This window comes from Stigmatopora nigra, chromosome 13, assembly GCF_051989575.1.
Source record: "Stigmatopora nigra isolate UIUO_SnigA chromosome 13, RoL_Snig_1.1, whole genome shotgun sequence".
In the NCBI taxonomy this organism is placed as follows: domain Eukaryota; kingdom Metazoa; phylum Chordata; class Actinopteri; order Syngnathiformes; family Syngnathidae; genus Stigmatopora; species Stigmatopora nigra.
The window spans coordinates 2,212,423-2,223,376 of NC_135520.1; positions in this window are offsets into that span (position 1 = coordinate 2,212,423).

A 10,954-nucleotide genomic window follows, 5' to 3' on the forward strand; every position below is an offset into this window, starting at 1 on the left:
CATTGACATGATTTGTACTTAATCGCGTTTTAAATATATTGTTTAATTTTTATTGTTATAAATTCATCATATTTCAATTAAAAATAAATCCCATTAACCCCTCACCAAATGACGTCATCATTACTCTTTTTATCCTGATTATATTCCTCATTAAATACGTAATTAAATAATAAAACATTTTGTGTCTTATCCTAATAATTTAAACTGAAACCAGACAAAGCATATGTATTAATGATATTCTTGGACCACATGCACGAGGCCCCGAGAAAAGTAAACACTTTAAAGAGCCATTTGAACATATTTGAGTTGCCAAATGGATGCAATCCGCATTTGATTGCATTGCACACTAATAGAGCTCTTTTGCAGGATGTAATTAAATGGAGGTTACAGTCTCGGATTAAAGTGTCCTTGAGATCACAGATATTGTTAATGGAGTGATGAATTTTGCTGGAAACCAGATGGGAGTACATCACAGCCATCTTTGGCTACAGTAATGGACTCACTTTGTCTATTAAAAAAATAAAATACAATAAAAGCAACATCACAAAATGTGCACTGATTTTAAAAGTGGAAAATGGCCAGGAAAAAATGGGCAAGTCATCAACATTTAACAATTTATCATCTATTTATCTAAATTTCCACATTTGCATAATTTATGTAATGTCAAAATTTACTGGATTTTGTATTCTATATGAATCTGGCACATTATATCCAAGCTTCAAACATAAGACTCTCTGGATAATAATTCTAAACTTATGGAGGCTTTGTGCCAGGCAATAAACGGAATATGGGAATAATGTCACCGCCATTTATCGTATCGTGAACTTTAATGGCGTATGATATGGATCTCACATGTGCTTTCCGAGGCCACCCAAAATTGCTGAACAATCACTTTTCAATGTTAGTAACATAATATCTGCAAATAAATTGCACTTGAGGGACACATTCATGAAAACAGCAACAGACTTAACTTTAAAAAAAACTGCATCGTCCGATTGTAGACTGACTTGACTTGGTTTTGTTCAATTATTCTTAATTAAATCTGATCCAGAATGAGACATGGGGGGTTGGACGGGGGGATTTTAGGCGCTTACTGCACAAGCAGCTGCCTCACATCTGGAAGTTAATACAAACACCATGGCCAATAAAATCATTCCATTTCCTTAATTACTATTCCTGTCATTTCCGCACTAAATGAAGTTATTAATTCCAGGCCAAAGCAAACATGCCTCTCCAAGATGAGGAACTCCTCCTGAAGTGTCGCCACGCTGACTACAGCCTCTTGTCTATGTTCGCAGGGGTGCTGGAGGCTGTCCCACTTTGACCACTTATGTGGCACTGGGAGACAAAATAATTTTGGAAAATGAGGCTGCTACTAAACACTTTGGAAAAGTCTTGTCATTGGATACGGTTAATTGTTGTGTATTTTACCAGGCAAAAATATTTAATTTGCTTCCAGACATGCCGCCAACGTCTGAGGGCTTGAAAGAAAATGGAAAAGTTTACTGTACTATATGTATAAGTACATTTACAGCACAATAGCATCATAAAAAAACCCGAATTATTAATAATTTGGTTGAATAGAACGTCTTTTTCCCCCATTAATTCATTTTCTGAACCTCACAAGGGCATCAGGAGCCTATTTAACAGCAACATAATCACATTTGTGTATCTTATTAAGACTATAACAGCTAGCCTAGCTAAATCTCCTAATATCTCCGACATATTTTCATCCGGAACGGCTCTTCACATCAGATAATCAGTCATTCCGGCAGACAAAATGCCTCCTATTGATGTGTATGCTTGCTTGTGTTGCTTTACTACATTTCCAGAGGGCATTTTGCTATTCGCAGTATCTTTCTTTCAATACAAATACCCATGTATATGTTGCTTGGAATCACTAGTTGAGGCCTTTTCCCATAGGCTAAAAGAGCCTAATAATATATCTTCCATAAAGTTTAGCATTTGACACGGTACACTTGCTTCTTTTTACCATTCACGGGAAGTCAATTTGATGATTGTCAACAACTCACTTCACAGAAGACCCGCGTATCTGTGCACTCAAATACCACCCGTTTTGTAGCCCATGCTTTTGCCCTCACCACATCCAATTAAACCTCCAATTAAAGGCCATTATGGTTTTTCCACTAGCGGCGACCACAGGGACGCCGCTCGTACATTGCGGGCGCGTGGACGTCTCCCGAGTTGTCATCCAATGTAATGATCCACCGTCTTTATGATCATAATTACTGATCAAAACAAAAGTGCAACAACAATATCAACTCTAAGGACAGCCATAAAAAGTTGGGATGGCTAATAAGTGGGTAGCCAAGTGGGACAATAAGAAGGGAGTATACACTTGAGTAGTATTTAATAGTTTTGGTAGGACAAATATTCTTTTTAAAAAGGGTTAGGGAGGTTTACTAATGAATTATTGTATCACAAATCACAGTAGTAGTACAGAATGTCCCATTCCATTGTCATAATACTGACACTATGTATTGGACTGTGTTATACTACTATTAACCCGAAGAGGGAGACAGTTTCCCGATTTTTTTGACAAGTAAATGCTGCATTTGTGTGAAATATAACGTAAAAAGAGCTATTTTCACGAGATGGTGAATCGTCAAAAGTAAAAACGTTTCTTGGTTTCTATTTGCCGAAAACAACCAAAGGGTTTTTATTTTAGATTAATGCACTGAGTGGTGAAAAAATAATAATGAAAAGCACTACTCCCCATGATAGCCTTTAGGGCAGAGACTTCCCATGAGAAAGGATTAAAAGTGTAACGGTAGAAAAAAATGATTTTCTTCTTCCACAATACTGGAGTTGTCAGTTGAGCCAACAATGCACTATTGATAAAGTTTGATAATCCCCAGGACAAACAGCTGTGCAAGAAAAGTAACGAATTGTTCCCTTTATCAGTCGAAACAAAAACTATCACGAGGATGTCCAGGGACATAAAAACCTATTCCAGAGTACTTTGAGTCAGCGTAGTTTCCACCTGACCTTTTCTGCGTCGACCAATCAGATTCCTCTGATGTCACCCAGCTGATATCTATTGGCTCGTTAGCCCTTGCCTGCCCAAAAATCAGCCTTTTTGTTGTGGTCCTCGACCACGTTAGCCGAACCGAGTAAGTTTGTATAAACGATCCTTCTAATCTGATATTTTATCTTTGTTTTGGTTGTGATCAGTGTTAAAGGATAACATATAAGAGCATATAACATCAAAATAATGCTTCAAATAATAACATCATATATCAAAATCATTATTCTCCTCTGGAAACACAACATAACCCCCTGTAGACAAATAGGCAGGCATATACCAGATTGAAATATTGTATTAAAACATGAGTAAATCAAAATCGCATCCTGGTAGGAGTATGTTTAGGGCATCGGGTGGCAGTTCTGGGGTCTAGGGTTCAATCCCAGGTGGGTGGAGTTTGCATGTTGTACTAGGGCTCGCGTGGGTATTACCCAAGTACTATAGTTTCCTCATATATCCTTAAAAACATGCCTGCTAAGATAATTGATCATCTAAATGAGCTGTATATATATGATTAGTTTACTTTCTTTCCTTTTGCACTGTGATTGGCTGACCACCGATTTAGGGTGTGTCCCTTAAAGTGCCTATAGTTGGTTGGGGTAGGCTCCAGCACCCCCGCCAACTCTTGTGATGGATGATAAGCAGTCCAGAAAAGGAATGAATAAAATAAAAATACACATTTTCACTATTTGGACTATACATATGTATGTTTTTATTCATAAATACCAATTTTCACTATTTGGACTATACATATATGTATGTTTTTATTCATAAATAGCAATTTTCACAATTTGGACATTACATATGTATGTTTTTATTCAATATATTTACTACTATTTTTCTTTTTTTGTATGTAATACAAACCTATTTCTTCCAGAACCGATTTTAGGAAATTGAAAGGCATTTTTTTGACAAACAATGGCCTAAAAGTCATATATGAGGGGGGAGAGTGTGTTTAACAGAGTCCATTAAGGACCAAAAACCTCCATAAGGGAGCCCTCCACCTCCAGGTTATCGGCCAGGCCTGAGTAATGGAGCGGGGTGTTTTCAGACTCTCCTGGGGGCCGGCTGCTGCACCCCTCGTGATGAAGTTAGAGAAAGCAACGCGCCAGAGAGAAAGATCACGCCGTCCGTCTCCTGTTGTCATATCGGATTGCAGCAGAGGCGTAGCGGAAAGAGCGGAATCTATCGAATTCAGCTCAGACGTCGCCATAATATTGAATCTTGCCCATAAATACACGTTTGGGATGTTTCAGGAGAAATAGCGGCAATGAATGTAAAGTGTTTCAGCATCTTTAAAATTCAATGAAATATGCAATTGAAAAAAATAGGGAGCCTGCAGCATTGAAAAATTGTTTTATAGCTAAATTGTAGCCAGAAGTTATTGAAATATTTCAAATTTTGCATCTAAAAGTAGCAAAAAGTGGAAAAAATAATTTGGAAAAGTATATATATATATATTTGTCTCAAAGAATATTTAAAATTTTAATGATTCTTTACCTGTGATGATTAAAAAATAAAAGTGAAGAGGCTCCATTTTGTGCCTAGGTAACGTATCCATGCAAAATTAAGTTAAGTTTGTCTTCTTAAGCATTCTCTGACTGTATTTTTTACCCACAGACAAGGAACATGGATGAAATAATAAAGAGATGTCATATTGACTCTCTGAAGAAGGCTTCCATCATACGACAAGTCAGGTAAGAAAAAAAATAATTATTATTTGTGAGAAATGAACCGATATTTAAAGTTTTTAAAATCTGCCATGACACAACAATGACATACAATGATATATACTATGTTGCGTTCAGGGACATCTCTGTTTATATGGCTAAAAAGATGCTATGATGCATTTGAGGAACATCACTGTATATATGGCTAGAAAGATGTTATGATGCATTTAGGGACATTTCTGTGTTTATGGCTAAAAAGATGCTGTGTTGCATTCAGGGACATATCTGTCTTTATGGCTAAAATAATGTTATGATGCGTTTAAGGAACATCACTGTCTATGGCTAAAAATATGTTGTGTTGCGTTTAGGGACATCTCTGTATTTATGGCTAATGATGCTATGATGCGTTTAGGGACATTTCCGTCTTTATAGCTAAAGTATGTTAGGTAAAAGAGGAAAAATAGAAAAATAGCCTATACAAAGTATTTTTTTTAAATATCAGGTCAGCTTGATAGAAATTGTTATTGTTAATAGTGACTGCCTTAAAATAAGAGCTTATTTAACTAGATTCATGACTTAAAAGTCACAAAATCACCATATCCTTTCAAGTCTTTAATATAAACCTATATTATTTAAATTAAATCATATTATCTGAACACTGATATGACATTTTACAGACCCACCAAAGCACTTCGGGCTTATCCAATGCTTTTTTCCCCACCGCAATCTTGTCATTGGAACTTACCATGAAATGTGCCAAGAATTTCTGCTTTAGGCAAAATCAAAAATAAAAATAAAACCACTTAATAATCCCAATTCCCCCCCCAAAAATTCCCTCTCTACCTGCATACAAGCATCTTAAATAACAGTCACCTTCTTCCCTCATCACTTCTTTTTTTCCTGAGCGGTTAACCAATTTCTGGCTAGTTTTTCAAGTGTCAGGCCATCATTATTATAACGCCATCATCACCGCTTGCCAAAACCATAGCCCCATGATGTCACTTCCCCCTTACGGTCACGGCGGTTTCGGTTTGGCCGACGGCGCCCGCGACATTTTGTACCCTCGTATGAATCTGTGAAGCTTCCAACTTGGCGATCAGCCATGACGTCCACCACGCCCACGCAAAGCCCCACAGCGAGACACACTTCCATGCAGATGGTTTGACTTAGCCCAATGTGTGTTAACTTTGGTTCCTCTGTGTATACCCCCCCCCCAACCCCCATCCTCCAAAAACGAGAGAAAAAAGCCTCATTTTTTTGGTTATGCTTACCCGCAGACTTTTTGTAGTTCTTTTGTAGTTGTACTGCAAGGTGGAAAAGTACATGGTGCCCAAAATGTGGCTTTTCAAAAGGAAACAGGTGATGAGACTAAATTAAGAGGAACAAATTACACAATGGCTTTTTGGTGGGGTGTATTATTTATGTGTATAGTTGTTTAAATATTGCTTTTATTTTTTAAATTAAAGTTTTTTTAAATTTTCTGGTTGAATTATATTTTTAGGACTGGAGAAATATTTTTTTATTGCAAAAATATGTATTTATTTGTTGTAGTACTTATAGTAATGGCCACATAACTTCTGGATAAATATTTGTTATTGCAAAAATATGGATTCATTTTTTTGTAGTACTTATAGTAATGGGCAAACAACCTTTGGAGAAATATTTGTTATTGCAAGAATATGTATTCCTTTTTCGTAGTACTTATAGTAATGCCTAGACAACTTTTGGAGGAATATTTGTAATTGCAAAAATTTTATAAATTTTTTGTAGTACTTATAGTAATTCCCAAACAACTTCTGGAGAAATATTTGTTATTGCTAAACTATGTATTCCTTTTTCGTAGTACTCATAGTGTTGCCCAAAGAACCTTTGGAGAAATATTTGTTATTGCAAAAATAAGTATTCATGTTTCGTAGTACTTCTAGTAATACCCAAACAACCTCACTTGATTAAAAATATTTATTCTATTTTTTGGTCATGTGGTAGTTGCTAAGCCGAGAATGCTAATATTTGATTTTTGTTCATTTTCTGAACCGCTTTATTGTCACTAGACTCGCTGGGGGTGCTGGAGCCTGTCTCAGCTGAGTTTGGTGCACACCTGAGTCTGCCCTAAAGTATTAAAAACGGAGAAAATATTACTATACAATGAAAGCCATATGTTGTTTGGACAAAAAACGTCCTATATTAAGTTTTGGGAACAAATTGACGTAAATGTACATTTATTTTCTAATATAAAGTATTTATAGTTGAAATTGCTACTCCATATGGACTGTCAAAGTATGTTTTCCAAATGATAGCACCCCTCTTTCACTTTAGTGTAAGTCTGTAATTGCCATTTGACAGATTCACCATCCCAGTTCTGGTTAGCCCGTGTTATTTTTGAGGTTGGGAATTTCTTCCTACGCAATTCGCCGCTGTTGTGTCTGCAAGGAGACACTTTGCTTTTTCCAAAGTGTCTAATTATTGACAGAGTACTCAGCGGGGAAGCCCGTGGCAGAAGTAGTCGTTGGACACATAAAAGCGCATCCCTGTCGAGTTGGGGTGGGAGGATAGCAAAACGTATCATTTCAAGGTTTTTGGTCAAAATGTCATACTTTCCGTGTCAGGGCGTTTGTGTGTTGCTTTTAGTGACGTGAATGGTGTAAATCTTTTCAACCTGTTGGTGTCAACATGGACTTTTTTGGGTCATGTGAATAATGGTAACCTCACTCACTGTTGTGATTGCGTGACGAGATCACTTTAGCTATTATTTGTTCATTTATTTTCTCGTTAGGGGGTGCTGGAGCCTCTCCCAACCCACTGTGGGGAGTAAGTGTTGGACCTGAATTGGTCGCCAGCCATTTGTAGGAGCACAATAAGTAACTAATCACACAAATGAGCTTGTAATTAGCCTAGCATGCATGTTTTTGGGACATGGGAGGTAACTGGTGTACCCGTGGAAAACCCACACAGGCATTTGGAAAACATAAAAGTGAGTTTTTATTGATAATTCATTTATTGATGAATATAGGACTTATATATTGAATTATATTCTCAATAGAGCTTATATTTAGCCTAGCATGCATGTTTTTGGGAGTTGGGAGGTAACTGGTGTACCCGGAGAAAACCCACACAGGCATGTGGAAAACACAAAAATGAGATTTTATTGGTAATTCATTTATTAATGAATATAGGACGTATTTATTGAATTATTTTATCAATTAAGTTTATAATTAGTCTAGCATGCATGTTTTTGGGAGGTGGGAGGTAACTGGTGTACCCATGGAAAACCCACAAGGGCACTTGGAAAACAGAAAAGTGAGATTCTATTGATAATTTATTTATTGATGAATATAATACTTATTTATTGAATTATTTACTGAGTTTAGGAGTGATAAAAGTTGAGCAAATTAAGTGGCCTTAAATGTGTGGGTGTGTGGATGGTGTATGTTTGATAAAAATCTCTCTGAAATGAGTTTTTGGAAACCCACACCGGGGATTTGACCCTTGATCTCAGAAATGTGAGGCGTCCACATTATCCTATGACTAAAATTCAAATGGAAAATAATTTACCCTAAATGAGTAATTACTTCTTAATATAAGCCTATCTTATAAGTGATGCTTATCTTAAAATGCATCTAAATTATGGCCACCATTTTTATTCATCTAGTATTTTATCCCATAGACTGAGATATGGTTTATTCATCACCTTTGCTGAAAATCTAGTTAAAGTCCAAGGCTTTAGTCCCATTTTGGTTGCATTTCCAACTGTCTGCCTCCGCCTGAAACTGAATTCAAAACGCCGTTTTTCCCCGGGAATAACATTCTTATGTGACAGAAACGTCAATGTCTGTCCGTGATCAAAACCAGACATTGTTTAGGGGATTTCAGTTCTGTTTGAAAGCTGACCGTGTTTCACGGTGAAACCCTTGGGCTGAAATGGGAATGTATAGTCAATGTCATTTTTTGTCTGGCGTGGTTATTATCGAGTAGGCTCTCCGCTGGCTCGTCTACCCTCATTTACAGTCGATGGCAATTGCCGTATTGGCTCAGCTGTTCCCGTTCTGAAACTCCGGGGGCCTTGCCAGTCGCGGTGGTTGCTAGAAAAACCAATCATTTCAATTTCCTTGTATCTTATTTCCTTCATTTGCTTTAATCACGGTCTACGGGAGGCGCCAATGTTTCCCCACCAGTGGCGTCTGCTAAAGGGAACAGAAATTTGGAACTGGCAATGGGGCAAAGGCATTCATACTACAGCGTTTAATGATCTGGCCGGAGTCTTGAGTGATTATAGATCATCCGAGTGGATCCACGCCGCCGTTTGATCTTACAATCTCGCAAATGAAGTCAAGCGGGGAGACGTTGACTAATCATCTGCGGTTTTTGGAAGACTTTCAATATGCGCGGCGGCCTCTCTTCGCTAATAGAGGGTGAAAATTCCTTGATCTTTGTTTTCCTCGTGGATCCTTGTGGCGTCAAAAAGAAAATGATGGAGGATTTACAAATCTTGTTTAACCCACATCTGGCCTGAGGTCAGCCGGCCTCGGACTTTGGAAGCGATACGAACGGATGGCAACGGTTGCAGACTCTTACAACCCAATCTTCTACAACCCAATAGTCTACAACCCAATAGTCTACAACCCAATAGTCTACAACCCAATAGTCTACAACCCAATAGTCTACAACCCAATAGTCTACAACCCAATAGTCTACAACCCAATAGTCTACAACCCAGTAGTCTACAACCCAATAGTCTACAACCCAATAGTCTACAACCCAATAGTCTACAACCCAATAGTCTACAACCCAATCTCCTACAACCTAATAGTCTACAACCCAATAGTCTACAACCCAATAGTCTACAACCCAATAGTCTACAACCCAATAGTCTACAACCCAATAGTCTACAACCCAATAGTCTACAACCCAATAGTCTACAACCCAATAGTCTACAACCCAATAGTCTACAACCCAATAGTCTACAACCCAATAGTCTACAACCCAATAGTCTACAACCCAATAGTCTACAACCCAATTGTCTACAACCCAATAGTCTACAACCCAACAGTCTACAACCCAATAGTCTACAACCCAATAGTCTACAACCCAATAGTCTACAACCCAATAGTCTACAACCCAATAGTCTACAACCCAATAGTCTACAACCCAATAGTCTAAAACCCATTAGTCTACAACCCAATAGTCTACAACCCAATAGTCTACAACCCAATAGTCTACAACCCAATAGTCTACAACCCAATAGTCTACAACCCAATAGTCTACAACCCAATAGTCTACAACCCAATAGTCTACAACCCAATAGTCTACAACCCAATAGTCTACAACCCAATAGTCTACAACCCAATAGACTACAACCCAATAGTCTACAACCCACAATAGTCTACAACCCAATAGTCTACAACCCAATAGTCTACAACCCAATAGTCTACAACCCAATAGTCTACAACCCAATAGTCTACAACCCAATAGTCTACAACCCAATAGTCTACAACCCAATAGTCTACAACCCAATAGTCTACAACCCAATAGTCTACAACCCAATAGTCTACAACCCAATAGTCTACAACCCAATAGTCTACAACCCAATCTCCTACAACCCAATCCTCTACAACCCCATCTCCTACAACCCATTCCTCTACAACCCAATCTCCTACAACCCAATCTCCTACAACCCCATCTCCTACAACCCAATCTCCTACAACCCCATCTCCTACAACCCAATCTCCTACAACCCAATCCCAAAATTATTTGCGGCATTCTCCGAGCGTAGAAGAGCGATGACCTTTTGTCTGCTTCATTAATTAACAGTCATTGAAACAGGAAACCAGAGGCCTCTTTGCTCTTTCATGTCACATCCCATTTGCTAGTGGAAACCTCATTTTTTATTATTTACTGTATCACTTCCAGATTTGCAAAAAAAAAAAAAAAAGTAGAATGATTGAATAGGGATGACGTTGGACATCTTTTGGCAAAATAGTTTTCCTGTAAGATGTCGGCCATTGCTGGAGTCGCAAAAAAGGGCCTTTAAAGACGGAAGGATAATGAACCAGAGGGACTTTGAAAGTGTGCGCGGTGAAAGTGTTTTATGATCCGGCAGTGCTGCGGACAAAAGCAAATAATCGCCCGACACGGAGCGGCAGGTAGTTTCACTTAACCCCCGCTCAGGACTGAGAGCTCAAGTAAATGGAAGCATATGGCCGCAGAGTATTTTAGACAAACCAGAGATGGATTATTCCTA